The following is a 23,092-nucleotide window of genomic DNA, read 5'->3' on the forward strand; positions in this document are numbered from 1 at the left end:
AACCGCAGGGTTCGCTGGTGCCTAAAGCCGGCTATGAGAGCCCCTATCCTTAAGTCTATCAATTGTAGTATTAACTGCTGCAGTATATTGAGTTTCATCAATGTGGAGTCTGGAGACATGAAAAAAATTACTCTTTTTCTAAGTTAATACTTTTTTTACCATATGTTTTTATTGCTGTAATGTAGTAGCTTAGGTTGCTTTTACAACACAGTGCACCAATCAGTGTTAACATTTAAGTCTTTTATTTTTAGAGAAGTTTATTTTTAGAAAAGTGCACTCATTTGGAATTTGATTGGATGTAGCAGTATTTATTTTATTGATTAGTCAGATATGTTCTTGTTTGTCATTGGTACTTCATTCCATAAATTGCTGTCATTGGTATGCAAATTCAGATCTGAAGAAGGACCGTTAAGTCTGAAAGTGCTCATTCTTCTTACATTTTTCTTTTCAACAAAGGACTTTTTTCCTCGACCTGGTGGATGCACAGAGTATTGATTTCTCTCTCTCTCTCTCTCTCTCTATATATATATATATATATATATATATATATATATATATATATATATATATATATATATATATACATGTTTTATCACATGCATACATTAGGATAAAATATTTATTCCAGTTAAGCAAAGTGAATACATATACATATGTATGTATTCATTACTACAGAGTCAGTTTTTAACAACTCCCATCTCATCAAACCTGAATAAGCAAAACCTTACTCAGAACTACAGGGTAGATCTTCACATTGGTCCTGCAAGGGGGAGTAAATCCTGCTCTCACTCCTGTATGTGTGTGTTTGTTTACACACACACACATATATATATATATATATATATATATATATATATATATATATATGCACATATGTGCGCATATTATTTTAACTGAAGTACCCAAATGTCAGTGTCACTAATGTCAATAACAAAAGATGACAATGCAAACATCAACAGGTCACTATTCATGTGCACAGCATGCAACGAAAACTGCAAAAGAAAAACAGTAAAAATGGAGTTCTTGATGGGGAGGGGATCACCCCCCACATACACATACACCCTGCTAATTATATATGCTAACTCCAAGAGCATACAATTCATGAGGAAGGTGCACATTCTCCAACAAGGGAGACTGTTAGTCTCACACAACTACTGACCTATGTTTTGTCAACCAAACTGCATTGACAAATCACATGTTGACATTAGGGAGTCTCAGTTATCCTACACATGCTCCTATTTTATATATATATATATATATATATATATATATATATATATATATATATATATATATATATATATATATATAGTGTGTGTGTGTATATATATATATATATATATATACATACACATATACATACACACATGTTTTTACATATATACATACATACATAAAAACACACACACAGATATATATATATATATATATATATACTTAGAGATATAATACACACACACACATAGCTAGAAAAATATATATGTATACAGAGAGAGAGAGAGATAAGAAATCTATATGAAAATGCACACATCTATATATGGGGGGAGAGAGATAAAGATAAATATATTCATTTTTGTTTGTCAACAGGGATGTCCTGTTAAGCCTTCTATGTTGCTCTCATACTCCTCTGAGTATGTTGTTACTACTCAGAATAAAGAATAAGACCTAAACAGACAATGCACTGAAAGTGATATTGTTAAATCTGCTTCACAGCTGAGTATATCTCAACATTTCTGAAATGGTGTGGTGTAGTTAGTTGTTGGGGAGGCACAGGACACTTATCAAAAGTAAATATTTAAATGTGCATTCAAGCTGAGAGTGTCTTCCACAAACAGCATAATTAGTTTACTGCCTAACAATTGCTGCTACCACCATGACTATGTGCCATCTTGACTGACAGAAGGACACAAACATACTCACTTCCATTTATTAGCTAGTGGTAGAAGTGAAAAGCACATTGGTTGGTTTGGAAAGAACTGTTTTGTCTCTCAAGCTGCCCTTCCTGTTAAAGTTCAGGCTCATGATGGTTGTACTATAGCAGCTGCTTTGCTTGTCGGTTGCTGGATATACTTGTGACTGTGGTAAAAAACTATTCTGAAAAATACTACACACAGAGATTAAACTTTTAGCTTCTCTTTCTATGGCATTTCAGCTTGCTTTGGACTTAATTATGCAAGAAGAGACTAAAATAAAAAAAAATACAACTCTATTTCTACTGTTTGCATAACAACCTTGGGACTTCTACCCCAAATGTTAAAGTAACAGCAATTATATGAAGTCCTGCCTAGGTCCCCTTACCAATCCTTAAAAAATGCAGCCACATTAAATGTGATCTCTCAGGTGATATAAGCAGAAACATTGCAACCAATACCAACAATGCAAGGTGAAATAAACTGCAGAGTAGCCTCATAACACTGCAAAACAGACTGTGAAATGTCAGTCTTAGGCTGAGTGCTAGTCTAGGACAGTATTAATTTATTTGTTTAAATTTCCTGACCAAAGTAGAACACTGATCAAACAATGAATAATTATAGACTCAGTCTGGGTTACATCATAAAGTGAAAAAATAATGTACAGTATATAAATAGCAATGGTTTATATTTATGAGTAAACATAGACAATATGACAAACAATTCCATATACAGAGAAGATATAACAACCCAAATATGTTTACAGTAAAATAACTGGAATAGAAAAGGTAGGTTAATGTAGCAGAAGTAGAAATGGAAGAGGTAATTGCTAAGTTAAGAAAGCTAACAGACACCAGTAAGTTGAAAGAAGGAGTTAGATTATGTGTGTATTGGGTACAGTGCAGTAATGGTGAGGTAAGATGAATCACAGTTAGGACGAGAGAATTAATCAGGTGAATCAGATGTACAGGAGTTAAGGTACTACCAGTTGGAGATATCAAGTTATGTGACATGTCTTTTGGATGGCCAGCTGCGTTCACACTGCTTCATTAAATATTGTTTGCACTGTGAATTAATTTTTTAGTTAAATTGGGAGAAAAGGCTGCCATAGTTTTATGGGCAGTACAGCGAAGAAATGGCTTACAGAGTGCAGTTTGAGAGAAGAGGTTTTTAAGGAGAAAAAAAAAGACAGCAATGGCCAGCACTCAGCATATGATGTTAAGTAATGTAAAGTTATTTATTGAGCAGCAAAATGAATCTCATCAAAAGATAAGAACCATACAGACCGGTTTTGGCATACTAGCCTTCAACAGTATATAAAAAATAAGACCACACAACTCAGTAAATACACAAGCACTAACAAACATACCATCATTGGATAATAATAAGTGCTCATTTAGACCAGGTGAGAATAACCCACCTAGTTAATTATCCATGTTTTCTCCTTTTTATTCAAGATATTGTGTCATCCTGCCTTATTAATCCTGTCACCCTGAATTTTATCAATACTAACAAACATAAAATGTGCAGTGGGATGTCTAATCTTGTGTTTGTACAGAAAATTAGATGTACATCTATTCCGGTCGCTCAGATGTTCCATAATACGTATTCTAAAAGGACGTGAAGTTTGTATCACATAAAAAGCAGAACATGTGCATGTAATTAAGTATATGATCCAATCCATACTACAGTTACCAAATGCATTGATCTTGTAAACCTTCAAAGTGTTACTGCTAGTAAACTGCTCTTCAAAACAAATTTACATGGTGAACACTGACCACAAGGGAGACAACCAGCTAATACACCTCCAGCAATTATAGTTTGATGTGGGTTGGTGTAACTGGACTTCTTATAATGGTTAAATAGGCCATCCAATGTTTTGCCTCTTCTAAATGAAGAACACACACCTAGGTGTCAACATATTATACAACTTATTATCAGATAATAAAATATTCCACTATTTCTATACTAGATCAATAAATACAGATGAGTTACGACCATATCTGGTAATCAATTTGGTAGCATTCTCACCCCTGAATTCCTTATTTGTGTATTGTAATAGTTGAGACTTATCCTGCTTTTGTACAAAATTACTGGTTTGGATTACATGGTTCCTATTATATCCCCATGGCAAAATCTGGTAACCATATCACTTTGCTGTTGTGCAAAGGCTTGTTCAGATGAACAAATTATTTGAATACATAAAACCTGGGACTTGGGAATATTACTTATAACATGTTTGGGGTGGCAACTAGAGGCATGTAACATGGTACTAAACTGAGGATGTTTACGACAAATGTTACTCTCTGAAGTACCATCATCTTGCATGGTAATATCAACATCCAAAAAGGAAATCCAATTAACATCATATTTGAGAGTAAACTGAATGCCCCACTTGTTTTCATTCAAACAGTGAACAAATTCAGTCAGATAATTTAAATCTGACCTCCACACCACCCAGCAATCATCTAAATACCTATTACATATGTCTATCTTATCCAAAAATAAACTGTGACTGATGTCATATATATGTTCCTCCAGGTAGCCCATGAAAAAGTCAGCATAAATGGGGGCAAAAGATGCCCCCATAGCTGTACCCTTCAATTGCAGATAGTACTCACCATTAAAATAAAAAAAAAACATTTTTGTTAAGTACATGTTCAGTTAAACACAAAAGGAAAGTATTAAATCCAGGACTATATAATGGGATAAGATAGAGTCAATATTCCAATGCCATCAGGCTAGCCCAATATGGTATAGTTGTATATAAGGCTGTCACATCTAAAGTACACATAAGTCAGCCTGATTCTAATTGCATATCTATGTTTCATTTAAAAACTCAGTAGTATCCTGAATCCTGGACCTAACCCCCTGCAAAAGTAGTTTAAGATATTTGGTGAGATAAGCTGACAATGGTTCCATTAAAGAATCTTTCCCTGAAACAATAGGTCTACCAGATGGTTTATTCAAATTCTTATGTATTTTGGGCAATAAGTAAACATGTTGTGGTAAAGGATCCTGAACAGTTACATGATAGGCCACTTCCTTGCTGATAATACCCACTTTTACCGCTGACTGAAGAAATTTATATCAGCTTTAAACTTATTAGTAGAATCTATCAAGATTTTTGGAATAAAAATGGCAATCAGATAGTTGTTACCGGGCTTCCGCTAAATACATAGACCAGTCCAGAACAACTACTGCACCTCCCTTATCAGCTGCAATTATGACCACATCTCTCTTATTTTTGAGATTTTCCAAAGCCTTAAATTCCAGTTTGGACAAATTATTGTCCAAAATGCCTATTCCAGACTAAAAATTTTAGTGTAGATCCTTAAGTACACCTTGTTGAAATGTGGCAATATGCTTGTTCACAGGCAGCATAAATTCAGACTCTCAAAATCTAAATTCTTCCTGAAAATTGTTATTTGTATATTTTTAACAATGACATGCAATTGTAGGTTCAACAGACTACAAAATGAAACCACGTCATTAGTAAACACATCCTCAGACACAAAATATCCAGGAATAAAGTTCACTCCTTTATTCAATAATTGTACTTCCACATCAAATAGTTGCACATAAGAAATGTTGTGGACATTGTAAACATTTTCTACTGAGGTACTAACAGATGTAACAGTGTTTCTAGTGTGGAAACCTGATTATGTTTTTTACCAGCCCTTCTTCTGGCCATAAAGGGTGCACTAGACTCCATTTTTTAGGAGCTGGTGATACTTGCCTATGTTCATTCTGAGTATCTGTTACACAGGAAGAATCTTCCCCAAAAGCTTCACTTGCACGCATGGTCTTTTTTAAGGATATATTTCTTCCTTTTCCTTTTGGTGGGTGTACATTCCTGATCATTAGTGGAAAATGTTACATTTTTCTGTAATCCAAACGGTTTACCCAGATTATAATCTCAGATCTCTATTAAATTTTTGAATTTTCCTATCCTTTGTTTCTCAACTTCTATCAAAATCCTTAGTTAACATATAGAAGCAGTTTTAAACACAAAACTGTTTTTCAAAGGATTTAACTTCACTGCATATTCCGGTGACCTCAATAATAGATTTAGAAACACTCAGCTCATAAAAAGCAAGCAATACATTAACAAAACGCATAGGGGCCATCTGTTGGGCTTCAGTCAAATCTTTTAACAAAATATCATCAGCTTGATTGACAAGGAGTTGTACACATGTATGTAGCCCCATGGTGTTATACCCTTGGATTTATAAGCTTTAAACAATTTCAGATGCCAAACATTGGAACATAAACTTTTCATGGATTTAGTACGTATGGAAAATGCATTGTTGAATAACATGTCAGGGTTGCTATCACTCTGCCCTATTGGTGTACCATCACTATATATTTCCCCAAAAACCAGTATGTCATATTTATCAGCAGATAGGCCATTTAATATAGTCATCAAACCCATATTGACAATAATTCAAGAAGTGTAATGACCCCAAACAAATACAGAATAAACACTAATAGATTACACATAAATTAGCTGTTATCAAAAAATAGCCCTTTTGACACACATGTATATATATATATAAAAATGTAATTAAATACCATGTTAATTCAAACCATTAATGAAAGATTAATTTTACACATCCAAGAAATTGACATAACAGAAAACACAAGCTGACAACCATAGATAAAATGATACAATCAAAACAGGATTTCAAATGACAATAACTATTTTCACCAACCAGAAGAAATATCATAACATTGGAGTACATCTAAGCAAACTATTCTTTTTCAATAAACGGCATCTCTTTAAGCCCAATTAAAGATCCATTCAATATTCAAAATGAATGTTGTCCCTCTAACAGTTCCAAGACAAACACTTGATCACCAGTTAACATCTGACTGTACATACAGTTGACCAATACAGGGATCAATAGTTAACCAAAATTACTGGATTAAATGTCAGTAGAATTAAGTACAATTAACACCAACATTAGTCTACAGTCTTTAAAAGGCGACCAATATCATGGGGCAAGATGATGTTTCAATATCAAAAAATATCGGATTAACAGTTGTTGTATCTCATACAAAAATAAAAACGAGACACTGATACCCACAATGAAGTTACACAATAAATACCATACTGTTCAATAAAGTCTCAAGCCACATGTAATAGTAGATATCAAAAATAAATCACCAATTATTGTTTCTCCCTCATATGGTGAATCCCGCATATATAACAAAATGCTGTTCCCAAAAATAATGATTTGCAATGATTACCACTTGCATACACCTGAGCTCCACAAATGCCAAGGCAGCAGAGCACTGAAAGTTTCTGAAACAAATAATCCATCTTGAAATGCTGAAAAAACACACACATCAACAGTGTTGAAGTTAACAGTTATTGTCTCTCAGTCTTGTTGTGAACCCAAGCAAATAGAGTATAACATTGATCCCAACAACAGTATTTTGCAATGGTTCACAATGATTACTGCACATTTCCAAGAGGACCTTTGCCATTGTATTTCAATCATGCAAGAAGGCCTGCATTTTTCAATTTTTTTCTGCCTGCAATTATCTCCAATTTTGCCTGATGTAAGTATTTTGCTTTCAGGAAACTGTTATAGTTTCAAGCTCACAGAAGTAGCAGAGATGAGTGCTGGTAGGAAATGTCTCTGTACATTTAGGCGGGAATGTGTGACGTACTGTGGAACAACAGGAAGAAGTATATTCTGCAAAAAACAAAACATTTATTTTACAGCTTTACTGCCTTTGAAGGACATTGAGTTTTTTTTTTTAAACTTAACAGCAACAAATTCCTGCTTAAAGGATCCAATTCCTGTCTTCCTTCTCTCCTTGCTCTGTGAGATTTAAACTGTAAAAAAAACATCTTATTTTTAAAAATCAATAAGAATTTGTGCTTTGAAATGCAGTCATCACCCAGAAATAAGTATAGATACATGTGTGAGTGAGTTTAAGAGGTTTCATTTAATACATCATGAGGTCGTAGGACAATGTTTAGTTACTTCTGCATGTAGTACAGGCCTGGGTATCCATCATGTCTCTGTCAGTATTAGAATGTGGGACTTTAAGAAGATAAGTTCATTATGTAAAACCTATTGAGTATATCAATACCAAACAGCCCAAGAGCTGCAGTGGCTCAAGCCTTTCCAAGACAGTAAAGAGAATACTCAGCGAACTAGTCTGAGAATTCAAGCACCAAAAGGGAAATTGTTTAAATTTAAAATGTTCTGCAACATTAGTTAGCCTAGTATGTACCTATGAACCTATTGGGAACACCTGAGCTACATGAATTTTGTGATGGACCTTGATACAATTTTTCATGTATTGTGTAAAGACACATTTAACTGTGATCTGATTCTCATGTAAAGCCTAAATTCCACTGGACAACAAATGAACTGGAGAAAATGTTACTACCAGTAAAGCGAAATGTGTACTTAACCTTGATTCATTTCACCTCGCTTACTAACTACAAGTCACTGCATAAATCCTGTAACTTTAAGCAAGCAAAAACCAATTTAATTGCCTGAAATAATTATGCACATACAACAGCTGGTTTTATTCACAAAACATTTATATAAGAAATAAAGAGAAATGAAATGAAACAATAAACATAAAATCAAAAGTTACTGAGGTGTATTTTTCTATTTTGCATATTTTACAACTGTGAAGAATGTTGCACACAAAATTACCAAAATAATATTGTTTAATCTTATAAAATATATGAAACAACTAAAAAAAACAGTACTTACGTATTATCGCAACCACATTTTCGAGGTTGCATTAATACTTATGTTGGCCTGAAAAGGAGTGTGGGAATTAGCGTAAAATGTAATTTAACGTCTGTATTAACAGCAAGAAAGTTTGTTGGTCTTACATTCAGGAAGTTAAACAACCATGAAAGTTACACACGCACTGTTCAATTGGATCGGCTGCTGTTGTACTGTTCAAAGGATTACTTGAAGTCTGAACTGGTTTTAATTGGTTGAGTTGCTGCCCTTGGCTAAAACTATTTCATGTGCAATGAGTTACATTATCGTACATTACCATTTGAACTGAATAGCTGTTATTTTATGAAAATATACTTGGATTTCCATATGCCTTCTGCCTCTCTTCTGCTTCCGTACCTCTACTAAATTTCCGGGTTCTGACTGAGCCCTACTGGCAGTTTCATTTCTATCCCTCTTCCCACTTACATTACTGCTACTCATGTCAGTGTAATGTAAAACGGACATCATATTTTTTAACATTAGGTTTGGCCTTCACACCATGGAAACATTTTTTTTAATAATACTGGTTGGTATATCAGCAAGCACGCATTTCAAGGACCCCCCCCCCCCAACTGTAAACCAGGTCAGAAATTCTACTGTACTTTATAGTTCTTAGCACCTTCTTTTCCTTGACTGCACCCAAGTGTTATTTAAGATTTCGGTACTTACGTATTATCGCAAGGGAAGTAAAGCTATGCAACACTGTACTGGACAGAAATTTCGTGCTGATTTCAGTCTTGCATTTAAATGAGAGAAAATGTTTTCAAGCAGCGATATCTACCAGCTTACAAATGTGGTTGCGATAATATGCAAGTACCAAAAACACTACAACTCGGGTTATTTCAAGAGCACATGTCCATAACATTTTCAACCTCTTATTGCACAAGTGTGCTATTTATCTTTAATCGAGCAGTAGAACTAAATAAGTGACATCTCTTTTATGGATCTGCCAGCAGCATGTGACTTGGTAAATAATTTACAACTGCATAACGAAGCACTATTAGCTTTTACAGAACTCAATTTCATGTTGTTAGAAACAGGGTTAAACAACTGTTCAGAAAATAACAGGTTTTAAAGTCACAGGAGCCTATCTCTGCACTTAATTTTTATTTCCCAAGAAAGTTCTATAATCTAACCAGGTGGGTATTCTGAACTGTCTAAATGATTTCAGTATTAAGCTTTCTGACTAGACAACCACAGATAAAAAAGACAGAATAAGTTATGATTTATCACCACCAAATGATAGTCAACAATGGACATGATCAAAATGTAATATTAACAGTATATTGCATCCCCCACAAAGAAATGGTTAAACAGGAAGGGGGTGCTTTACAACAAACAAGGCTAACTTAGTGAAAAGGTGGTTTACCCGATAAATATCAAGTAACCATCCCAATACATCAGTTGTTGCTTGTCTTTCGGCTTTTCCCGGTTAGAGGTCGCCACAGTGGAACTCCGGTCCGCTAATGACTGGCAGTAGATTTTCACGAACGCTGAGGTGCCAGCTCGACGTTCAACCTTCAACGAAGGCACACCCATTTAAGCATGTCTTTCAAATGCCCACCCAACCTTGGGGAGGACATGCAGACTCCACACAGAAGGCACTCCCTGCACTCCGGCCAAGAATCGAACGGGAGAACCTCTTGCTGTGAGACAACAATGCTACCGCTGTACCACAGTGGATGCCATCCCAATACATCAGTACAAAACTAATTTATTATTTAACACAGTTAACAGTTACCCGCATGCTTAAATGTGAACTGAGCAAGCTTACTACTTCAGATGCAAGGCTGCAAGTATAACAAACAAGGTTACATAGAAGAGGACTCTGCATAATCCAATCATTCTTTATAAGGCACGTCCAGGTTTAGTCTAAAGAAATGCATACCTGCTACTGTCACCGGCATAAGCAAGTAAATAGAGTAGAAATGCCAAAATGTTAATATTTATTTACTATGACATATGACAAGACCTAAAAAGGATTACTTGTCCTGCATTTTGACCTTAGAATGATTACTTGTCTAAGGCATCAAAATAAGTTACTTACAAAATATAAGAAAGTGATTAGCATTCTTTTGCATTCTACTTGTGACTAAATGCTGCAACGAGCTCATTAAGAGGCAGACCATGGGGTATATCCTGGAAAGACATGTAGGATAGAGAAGTCAAAACGGTAACACATGGGTCAGCAGAAAGACTAGAAAACATACAAGGTCAGGGCATTCAGCATTATATATAAACATCACATTTCATATTTATCCCTGTTTGAGGCCAGGGCTATCTATGCTTTTACAGATTTTCCAGGCTAGCTCAAGGACAACCAAAAAGCCGTTTGGTAAATGATGTATCCCAGAAGTACTGGTGCTTATGTGGTACTAGTGCCCAATTACAAAGCAGCACTTACCATTTGGAAGCTCATTTTCTGCATTATGTGCAACACCAGAGATCAAGCAAATAAGGAAGCCATATAGAACTCGTATGTGGAGAAGATGACAGCTTATTAAACACTTTGTAAGTCAAGCCATAGCAAGTATGTGTTCATATGATGAAGACATGTTGTCCATGATGGCAGGATGGTAAATGGAAGGAGAGAGGGAGTTTTCTGCGGGGCAGGGAATCAGGACCAAGACCTTAACCCACTTATGGACATAGACTGAGTGGGACTAGAAAGGAGATTGAATGGCAGCTTTCTAAAAACTAGGAATGAAATGCGATAAATGGTTTAAATCTATAGTAGTGAACAAGACGGAGGCTTAGAAAAAAAAAGTAAGTATTTGGAAGAGTACAGAATATGGGAGTATTCAACTATAAAAGCTCAGAAAAGGTTAAGAAAAGTCACTATGTCACATTTAACCTAAAGTACTGAAAATTCCTCCCAAAAGAGCACCAGACAAGATTGCCAAGAACAACACAAGGATGAGAATGATGATGATGTTCACCCTCTTCCCATTTTTTTCCATACTCCCAATGCTTCTTTGCATCACTCCTGTTTTCTATGTACATCAAAAGTTACTCAAACCATGAACAGTTCTATGTTGTGGGATTGATTTATCCAGTTAGACATGACCACCATTTTTATTTACTAAAACCCTTAACTCTAATTTTACATAACCATATGATATTTATCAAAAAGTAAGCTTAGCTTCATACAAGCCTTGCTTCTTGATTCTCCCCATAAATTTTTTTTTTATCTTCTCACCAGTAGCCATCAAATCTACTGCACCTGATCCCAAACAAACCACTTATTACACCTCTGGGGCAAAATAAAAGCTTTTCATTCTCCAAGCAGAGCCAACAGCCCTAGAAACCCTTTTGGTGTTTGTTTGGTGTGAAAATTCATCATCCCATCCTTTCTCCATTATGGGAGAAAGCTGAGAATTGATGAATAATAACTCATATGGTTTATGGGTTATTACTAAGCTTGCAGTCAAGAAGACGAATGAGAAGCTCAGGTGCATCACTTAGTACTGCTGGGAGACTAACAGTGCCTTCCCCATGAAGTAGCTTTCCCCCCTATATACCACATGAAAAGTTATGCTCACTCATCTAACCATCCAGAAGTGTTCTTAAAGGTTGCTAAATAAGAACTCTGCCAGGAATGGGAAATATGTTTGTCATGACACCTGGTTTATTGTTGATGTGGTAGCATAGTGTTGGGTCACTAATGTGGATGTGTGCTTTACTACTGGTTCTACTTAAGTAAAAACACTCAAAAAGAGCTGCGTCACTCATAGAATGGAAAGATAAGTAGGTATAATCCCATCAGAAGTCTGTATGACACAGAGTAGAAGGAGTAAGTCTTTATCAGAGTAACTGACAGTACTGAGACTAGAGCTCTTTTTGATGAGAAAACAATGAGGTCTATAAAAAAGTTGGTTTAGATGCTTAGTGAAGTACATGCAAAAAGGGGAAATGTTTTGCATTATGGACCTATTAAGTTAGGAACAAAGTGGGATTATAACTTCTTTGGACATACCATAAGGTAAACATCTGCTAATGAATAGGATTTTCTACCCACCAGAGATGTGGTGATCAAAGGAGAATCCATTATCAGCAAAGTACCCAAGTATCTCATGAGTGTATCAGACTTACGTGAAGCATTTATGTATGGCAATGTTTCATTTACCAAAGGAAAGTATGCTAGATTTCTTGGCACTCAGGGCAGGTCCATGATAAATATACCACACATTTGTTTTGTCTAGGCCTTGCTGGAAAATGTGAGTGTCAGAATGAGATTTTGATAACTGACCTCAGTCTACAATCATCAGCAAATTGATAAAGAGATTCCCTCTTCCCTAGTGTTGTTGCGCTAGAGAAATATCCCACACAGGCGTCCACCCACTCAGTGTGTCCTTCTCTGGCCTAAGCTACCCAATGCAGTGTTGTTAACTACAGTGCATAAAACACTCTTGCTGGAGTCACTAGTACAGAAAGCCACAATGCTTGTCTTTTACCAGGATGGAGGAGTCAGCATCCACCAATGACTCACACACTCCCACCTCTTGTGATTCTTCCAGCACCACTAATCTCCTGGGCCTGCTCCACAGTCAAAGAAATCTGGAATAAAAACTTGAAAAACAAAGTGACAGGAAGTTTAGCAACAATAAAGAACTGTTCTATGTGTACCTTGAAGTTAAAACTGAATGATGTAACCAAACCTAAATTCATTACGCTAATGACTATATATTCACTAAAAATATTTGATGAACTGATCTACTAGACATATACTGTATGGAGAAACTCTCTGTTGACCAGAATCCTATCAGTCAGACTATCATGTGAACATAGAAGATACTACCTATGGAACAAATGCATTGAGCTTATCACTGATTTATGAATGGATGCAAATGGAAATGTGAATGTAAAGTGCATTAATGTATCAAATGCTGTGATATACAGGAAATATAGGATCTGCTTTGTAACACTGCATATGCAACCTTTGCTTTCCTACATCCAGGCAACAGTAAAATGTGAATGTTAAAAAAACACTAAAAATCACCACTGTGCATCTTTTTTAACAGCTCTGTAAATTATATACATAACACAATCATGAAAACTACCAAAAGCACGAATCTCTTTCAGCTATACTCAAACATATGTTGAAGTCAGATGGCATAGTCTTGTACAGACAGAAATGAATGGCCACGAGTTGCCTATGGAAGACTTTTTGCTAAGATAAACCTATTTTTAAAAGTAAGCAAGAAAGAGGAAGACACCGCATTTGGCCCAATACAACTAAAATTACAGATTCAGCACTTCCTTACACTTAAATTTCATACCTGAAGTACATGCACCAGGAAAGTTTTGTGTAATAAGGACGTGCAAATGTAGTTTTCCACCAGGAAGGAATGTCATTTAGAATGCACTGTGTGCAACTGAGAATCCAAAGAACACACATAACCACAAGTTAAAAAAAACTTTAAAGGGTGTAAAACAATGTACTACATCCAAAGCTAACAGACTAATCAACCTTTTGGTTGGGCAGTACACTACAAAATAGAATGTCATGTTTCTAAATACTGTAAATTAGTCTAGTGCTCTGCCGATTAAACTGCTTCAGGTGCCTACTCTCAAGATTGCATAACTGGTGAACTTGTTTTCAGTGCAGAAAGTATTTCAAGAATGTCCCTTTGAGCAATGTGCTACTTAAAAGTAGAGTACTACAAGTCACATCATTGGTTATGCAAAACATTTATTGAACCAGTGCTTGTCTTTGCTGTTTTAAGATTTTTTTTTGTATTCATTCACCTATGAGAGAATAACAACATGATTTTAGCTGTAAACACCACTATGCCTCACAAATTTAGGCCAACAGTATTTATGTCCTTTGTATCCTGTGCTTTCACTTTCTTAATTCACCTTTTAGGTAAAAATGCAAAGCAAGTAATAACAGCAAAAGCAGCAACAAAACCATGCTGTTAATGTCTCCATTCCACAGAGCTACCATTTTATTTATTTATTACATTTGTTAGCCGGGTATGTCTGACTGGGTCAGAGGCCAGTTTTCAGCAGAGACCCGGGGAGAAAAGCTCCGCAAAAATACAAAACAACAACATATAAAACAAAAGCATATTAACAGCAAATCATTAGTACAATAATTATTTTACAATATCAAGAAGCTCATGTTGACTAGAGGAGACCAAGGGAGAAACACTTGACAGCAGTAAAAAAAAAAAAAAAATAATAATATTGTACAAACAATGTAACTGTACAAAGGCAGTAGCAGTAATTTAAGTATTTTAATAAGTATTTTGAATAAAATTAAGTCATAATTTAAGGCACATCTCCTTAACTTTTACATCTTTGATACTCAAATGAAGCAACATTAAATTGGTCTCAACAAGACACTACAGCAAGAAATTGAGCAAAAGATAAGCAGACAAAGATATAAATGCAAAGAAACACCTATCTATACAAGAACACATGAGCTTGATTTTGCACACTAAATAAAAGAAGCAGGTTGCTTGGTTCCAATTTTAATACAAGTATTTTTCTCACCTGTGCCATCCAATATCACACATCTAATCAGACACTATTGTAAGGGATCTAGGCACTCTAGTTGGCAATTCCTTATTGTCTGACCATCATGTCTCCACCATAGCTCTCAAATGTCCAGATTTTCCAGGATGTCCAGATTTCTGACTCATATGTTGGTCAGTTTCTCATAAACCGGTTTTAGGGCAAATCACTGACAAATCATTGAATACTGAAGTTAGAAAATAATGACAGACATTTAATTTTCAGACTTAATATCATTCAGAAAATTCATGCTAATGCAAAACCTGTTATTCTGTCAACTTTCTAAGTTTGTAAGAGCAATATTTAAAAAGTGTGCCTATTTTTGGACCTTTTCCCCCATTATTTGTGGCTTTGTCCAGATTTCTTGCTCTAAGAGGTAAAGAGGTATGGTCTCCATGGTAGTTCAGAAAGCCTATGTGGCTCTTCTGAGTTCCAAAGGCATATCCACTAGATCCAGAGAAGTTGCATTTCTCCTTTACTCACATCTCAGACCCATTACTAAATATAATGTACTTTTTGGCATGCATTTGTCTTAACATATCATTCAGCTTGAGTGAGCTTAAGAGCTTCATACCTAAAAAAAGAAAATCAGCAGCCTCAAAAATCTTGGTTATCAGGACATACTAGCACCTCTCTTTATATCTCTTTCTTTCTGTATTCAGTCTCTCATATATTCCTCCATGAAAAACAGTGTCTAGCCCTTTGATCCATTAAAGATTCTGCCGTCTATAATCTCATATTCTTTCACAGGACAAATGGTACACTGAATAAATGGTTAAAGGAACCAAACCTTCATTGACAGATTAATAAGACACATTGGTATGATAGATTCATATCAGAGAATATTCTTCATCTGTAGAACAAACATTCACTAAATGTCAAGAAGAGAAGCACCCTTACCACCTTCAAGGTAAACCTAGATAATGGATGTACAGCCTCAAAATGTCCCGGAATTGTCTTGTCTTGCCCTTCATAAGGCTGGAAAAATCTTTTAAATACATTTTTTGACTAGGCTTGTAATGACTGATTTCCTAGTACTTACTTATGAACCTATAAGCAAATAGTGTAATCAAACACAAAGCATAATAATTGGTGCTACTTAATATGTTGCAATCTGCTTAAGGCAGCAAAATAACAATATGATACTAGAATATGTTATATTAATGTAATGCATGAAACAGAAAAATATTTAAGACACATTATTAGAAATATTAAATGAAAAATACTGAGACAGTGCAGGAATAGTAGATGGTCCAATATGGGCACCCTGAAAGGGCTATACTCATGAAGCATAATATCTGTCAGTTCTAGCTGAGAATAAGTTAGGCCGCAGTGGTGCAGCGGTTAGCGTTGTTACCTCACAGCAAGAGATTCTCTGGTTCGATTATCGGCTGGAACGCCTTCTGTGTGGAGTCTGCATGTCCTCCCCACTGTCGAGTGACGTTAAAGACATGCAGGTAGGTGCTTGCATGAATGGGTGTGCCTTCTTTGAAGGTTGGGTGTCAGGCTGGCACCTCAGCACCGTAAAAATCTACAGCCAATCATAAGCAGACAGGAGTTCCGCTGTGGCAACCCCTAACTGGGAAAAGCTGAAAGACATTACTTTTTAAGAATATTTTACACAGGAAATCTGTATGTTCACCAATATGAAAGTGAGCAACAAAGATATTCACTAGTAACATAATAGTTAGTTTGGAGAAATAAAATGGGGAAAATAACTACATCCATTATGTATACTATGTATGAGTTATGATTAGTCATAGACTTCATGTGCTTAAAGGAAAACTCTGCCATCTCATACAGTTTAACTCATTCCTTAGGATGATTTTCTCCCTACAGTATGGTGCTAGTATTGTGTAGGTACTAGAAACATTCTTATACTTTTTAAAATTCTCATTTCCTTGCCCTGTAATCAATGCGATGGAAAGTGCACCAACATTTTTTCAGTAAAACTTCTCACACACTTTGCAGAGGAATTTGTCTCCACCTGTATGACAAAACACAGACAAAGATACAGTGGATATAAAAAGTTTACACACCCCCTGTTAAAATGCCAGGTTTTTTTTGTGAAATAAAGTGTGCACACCCTTAAACTAATACTTTGTTGAAGCCCCTTTTGATTTAATTACAGCATTCAGTCTTCTTGGGTAGGAGTCTATCAGCATGGAACATCTTGACTTGGCAATATTTGCCCACTCTTCCTTGCAAAAGCACTCCAAATCTGTCAGATCGAGAGGGCATCTCTTGTGCACAGCCCTCTTCAGATCGCTCCACAGTTTTTCTATTGGATTTAAGTTTGGGCTCTGGCTGGGCCATTCCAAAACTTTAATTTTCTTCTGGTGAAGCCATTTTTTTGTTGATTTGGATGTATGCTTGGGGACATTGTCATGTTGTAAGGTGAAATGACTTGTCATCTTCAGCTTTCTAGCAGATGCCTGAAGGTTTTGGGCCAAAAGTGATTGGTATTTCGAATTGTTCATAATTCCCTCTACCTTGACTAAAGTCCCAGTTCCAGCTGAAGAAAAGCAACCCCAAAGTATGATACTGCCACCACCATGCTTCACCACAGGGATGGTGTTCTTTTGGTGATGCAAAGTGTTTTTATGCCAAACATACCTTTTGGAATTGTGGCCAAAAAGTTCAACCTTGGTCTCCTCAGACCATAACACATTTTCCCACATGCTTTTGGGAGACTTGATGCATTGTTTTGCAAGTTTTATCCAGGCCTGGATGTTTTTCTGTGTAAGAAAAGGCTTCCGTCTTGCAACCCTACCCCACAGCCCAGACATATGGACAATATGGGAGATCGTTGTCACATGTAGTACACAACCAGTAATTGCCAGAAATTCCTGAAGCTCCTTCAGTGTTGCTGTAGGTCTCTTAGCAGCCTCCCTGACCAGTTTTCATCTTGTCTGTTCATCAATTTGAGGGACGTCCAGTTCTCTGCAACATCACTGTTGTCCCATATTTTCTCCACTTTTTGATGACTGTCTTCACTGTGTTCCATGGTATATCGAATGCTGGGAAAATTTTTTGTACCCTTCTCATGACTGATACCTTTGAACAATGAGATCCCATTAATGCTTTGTAAGCTCTCTGTGAACCATAGCTTTTGCTGTAGCAGGCAAGTGAGTAAATGTCAGGAAAATCCTACTAGAACAGCTGAACTTTACTTTGGGTTAATCAGAGTATCTAACTGATGGCAAGTGTGTATCCATGAAGACTGAATGTTTTAATTAAATCAAAAGGTGCTTCAACAAAGTATTAGTTTAAGGGTGTGCACACTTATGCAACCAGCTTATTGTAAGGTTTTATTTTTTATAGTTTTTCCCCTAACAGATTTGTTTGTTTTCAAATGAATTGTATAGGTTGTAGGTCACATTAAAGGTGGGAAAAGTTTTGAAATGATTTATTGTGGTCTTTTTTTTTATATCACAAAAACTTGGCGTTTTTAACAGGGGTGTGCAAACTTTTTATATCCACTATAACTATGTAGTTTACTCTGTCAGGTACTGCTGTCTATCTTAGATGGACAATTAGTCCTGCTAATGTCAGGAGCACATCAGCTCCTATAAAAAGACAGAAAGCTGTGGAGGTGCTTTCCACTGTTTTTATTGAGACAGGAGGAGAACTTAACACTCCCCTTTCATAACAAAACAAAACAATTAGATTAGTCAAGGGTTAAAGGCAGATGTTATTCATGTTTCACTGTTGCAGTCATCACACTTGGGTTATCTGCCTGCAGGCAGCCCTAAGTCAGCCCGAATACCAGAGTCTTGGGATTTCTGCATCAGATGCTGTCGGCTCTTCCATGACGTCATGTCGTCAAGGGTATAAAATATGCAGCCAATGCCATTACATCAGTCTTTCTTGCCAAGGAGGAGGCCAAAGCAGAAGCAGTTAGGCCGTTACCTGAAATTTTCGTTTTTCAAGTTTCTGCCTGAAGTTTTCTAAAGCTAAGTACCCCATTGGGATCCTTTTTTTCTTGCTCTAACCAATGTCAGAAAAAGTTAACAATTGTCTTGCCTGTGGAAAGCAAATACTTCACACAGATTTTCATTCTTACTGCGTCACCTGTTTAGGCCCAGACCACGACATCCCTCGCTGTTGGTTTTGTGCCTTGTTTAACACCTGAACCATTCGTTGTGGGGCTATCTTTGTCACTAAATTCTTTCTCTCTCGTTCTCTGTATTCCAAAATGGCTTCAATAAGCCATTCGACTACCGATCTTCCAAAAAAACATAAAGATAAAAGAGGCAGACCGCATAGGTCCAAAACTGCCGATGACACTTCCGTTCAGCTAGTCGCCAGTCCGCTGGTACTCAGTGAGGCACCTTTGCAGCCCGTGATACCTGCTTCTACAGATTCACAGGCCTCTGCTGAGACACATTCGGAGTCTGGTATGCCACAAGATGCTTCTTCAACTATGGAACCTGTAGATGTCTCTACCTCGGATGGGTCCGGAGCTGCTGTGCAGGCACCGGCTTCTGAGGGTGCATTCTGACCTACCAATGTTCGCATTAAACTGACTTCATTTTTAGCTAAAACTACCGAGTTTATCAGGCCCAGAGTATGCACTACGCCTAGAAAACTGACTACCAAAGTGCATGCTCAAGCTTCCATGCCACAAAAACAAATGCTTAGAATGGCTAAAGACCTTATTACCCTAATTAGGGGAAGCCAGCCTTCCCCTGCTAAAAGACAAAGAATTGAGTTTCATTCTGATTCTAAAGACCAGGAGTCTGAAGACTCTGACCCTTCTGATTACCAGGACATATCCTTATCAACCTATGAGGATTCAGATGCAGAGGAATCCATTCCCTCTGCCTTCCCTCCAGAGGATATTTCTTTTGGTGAAACCTTGCATACTTTAAGAGAGCATTTCCTCTGGGAATGCCAGGACTATCCTCAGTCCAAAAAGAGACTCAGAGAAATTTTAGAGTTGCCTCAGCACAGGCCTCTAGCTATACCCCCTGTTCTGGATATTGTAGATGATGTCTTTATGGAATCCAATCTTACTCCAGACACTTTACCACCGGCCCCTAGAAATCCTAACAGGTACTACAGAGTACCTGATTCTCACAAATTTCTCTTTAAGAATTCTACTGCGGATCCAGAGACTATTTCCCAGGGATCTAAAGGCATTAAGGCTACTACAGCCAAAAACTCTACCCCTTCAGACAGGGATTCCAGAGCTTTAGACAGATGGGGCAAGAAGGTATATACCTCTGCATCTCTTGCCATCAGGGCATTGAATTGCCAGTTTCACATGTTGAAGTACCAGCAACATATTATGGAACTAATTAAACAAAAAATGGTGTTACTTCCAGATTGTGCAGAAAATAAAGAGTTACAAGAGTTAATGCATTCTGCAAACCAAGATAGTAAGCATACTTTGCAGTGTGGCTTTGATGCCCTAGAAGCATCTTGCAGGGCTGCAGTCACTGGGTCTGTACTGAGAAGGCATGCTTGGCTGAAGGAACAAATCTTACCAGATCATGTCAAATCAAAATTACTAGATGCTCCTTTAAATCAGGACTGTTTGTTTGGCACCAAAGCAGAAGAAGTTCTTAAAAAGATGGAAGAAAAAGCTAAATCTATGCAAACTGTCAAAGAATACTTACAGGTGCAGCCATCTAGATTCAGTAGGCATTGGCCTTCTAAAAACTGGTCCTTTCCAGCTCCTTCCAGGCCTTCTCAGTCCAAATCCAGGGGAAGTAGACCACCAAGACTACAGTCTCAGGGTATGCTGAGATCTAAACAATGGAGTGCTCCCACCTCAAAAACACAGAGTATGGAAAAAGTTCACGACGACTTTTCAATTATCCTTCCCAGCCCTGCCCAATTACTTGCACCCCTAGGAGGAAAACTTGCCCTTCATGCAAAAAACTGGATGTTCATTACTCAGGACCAATGGGTACTAAACATTGTATCCCAGGGATACAGATTCTACTTCCATTCACTGTCAACCCCAAGTGGGTTTCCAGACCTTCCTCCAAACCAGTGGGCAGAGGCTCAAAAGCAAGTACATTCCCTGCTCAATATCAGGGCTATTCAACCTGTTCCAGTAGAACAAAGGGGACCAGGGTTTCTACTTCAGACTGTTCCCAGTGCCCAGAAAAGACAGCTCTTGGTGCCCAATCCAGGATCTATCAATTCTCAACACCTTTCTGGTGGTCCCATAATTCAAAATGCTTACCCTGCAACAGCTTCTCCCTGTGCTAGCCAAGGATCCCTGGTTAGTCACCCTAGACTTAAAAGAAGCTTATCTGCACATCCCCATAAGGGAGTCTTGCAGGAATTATCTATGTTTCAGGGCAGGCTTTATACACTGTCAGTTCTCTGCACTTCCCTTTGGCTTATCTACTGCGCCCAAAGTATTCACAAAGTGCCTGGCTCCAGCCATTGCATACTGCAGGCAGAGAAATATCCAAATTTTCCCATACTTGGATGATTGCCTGATTCAGGCGGACAGTCAGAAATTGCTACTTCAACACCTGGCATTTGTAAAAAGACTCCTAACTACACTGGGGTACACCATCAACGAAATAAAAAATTACAACTGGTGCCCAGTCAAAAAACTGTACTCCCGGGAGCAAGCTTAAACACAACTTCCCAGATGGGATTTCTCACTCCAGAAAAACAAGTCTATTTGACCAACTACTTCAGACAAATGAACACCAAAACCCAGCTATCTGAATGGAAAATACTGCAAGCCCTAGGGTTCATGGCCTCATGCATTCTCATAATTCCATATGCAAGACTGCATATGAGGAAACTTCAGTGGTACTTAAAAAATCTCTGGTGTCAACATTCTCAGGAACTGGAAACAGTCATTCCTATCATACCTTGACTAAGGGCAGAGTTCCGTTGGTGGGCAGAAGCATGCAACCACAACAAGGGACTGCCTTTCACTCAACCCCTTGCCGCCCAAACCCTGACAACAGAAGCATCAGACTATGCATGGGGGGCTCACATGGCAGGCAAATGCATTCAGGGCAAGTGGAGCCCAGGACAAATTCTCCTGCATATCAATCAAAAAGAGATGCTAGTTGTACAGAATACTCTGACAGCCTTCTAAATACCTAATCCTTCCAAGACAGCTGCTGATAAAAACAGACAACACCACAGTTATGTGGTACATAAACAAGCAGGGGGGAACCACTCTGCAGGTTAGCCATGGCCCTGTGGAACACAGCCTTGAGCAACCAAGTGCATCTACAAGCTCAATTCCTGCCAGGCAAACAAAATTCACTGGCAGACAACTTAAGCAGAAATCTCCTGGACCCACACAAATGGAAATTGGAGCCCAACATCTTCAACCTTCTAATCCAGAAGTGGGAGACACCAGAGATGGACCTATTTGCCTCCCCCGAGAACCACCAGTTGAGCAAATTCTGCACCAGGAACCCTCACAGCAGGGCCTGAAGGGTGGATGCCGTATCCTTCAAATGGGAAAACCTCTCAATTCATGCCTTTCCCCCTCTACCCCTCCTCTCAAAAGTGCTACTCAAGATCAAACAGGACAGGCCAAGGGCAATTCTTATTCTTATTATAATTCTTATTGCCCCAGACTGGCCATGCCAGCACTGGTACCCACTCTACGCAGTTTGACAACAGTGCAACCCTGGCACCTTCATCAGACATCTTCCCTGCTGTCTCAGCAGGATGGACAGATTTTGCATCCACAGTTGCAAACCTTAAACCTTGCAGCCTGGCTTATCCCCTGAATAAACCACCAGCAACCCTTAGCAAATAGGGGCTGGCCTAGTACTAGAAAATCCTATGCTGAAAAGTTGAGAAGATTTTGTTCTTGGAATCAATCTCAAGGAAAGGACACAGCACTGCCCTCCTTACCTCAAATCCTTGATTACCTAGCAGAGCTACTCCACAGAGGCC

This window comes from Protopterus annectens, chromosome 14.part0 (assembly GCF_019279795.1).
Source record: "Protopterus annectens isolate FY-2018-M chromosome 14.part0, PAN1.0, whole genome shotgun sequence".
Taxonomy (NCBI): Eukaryota; Metazoa; Chordata; order Ceratodontiformes; family Protopteridae; genus Protopterus; species Protopterus annectens.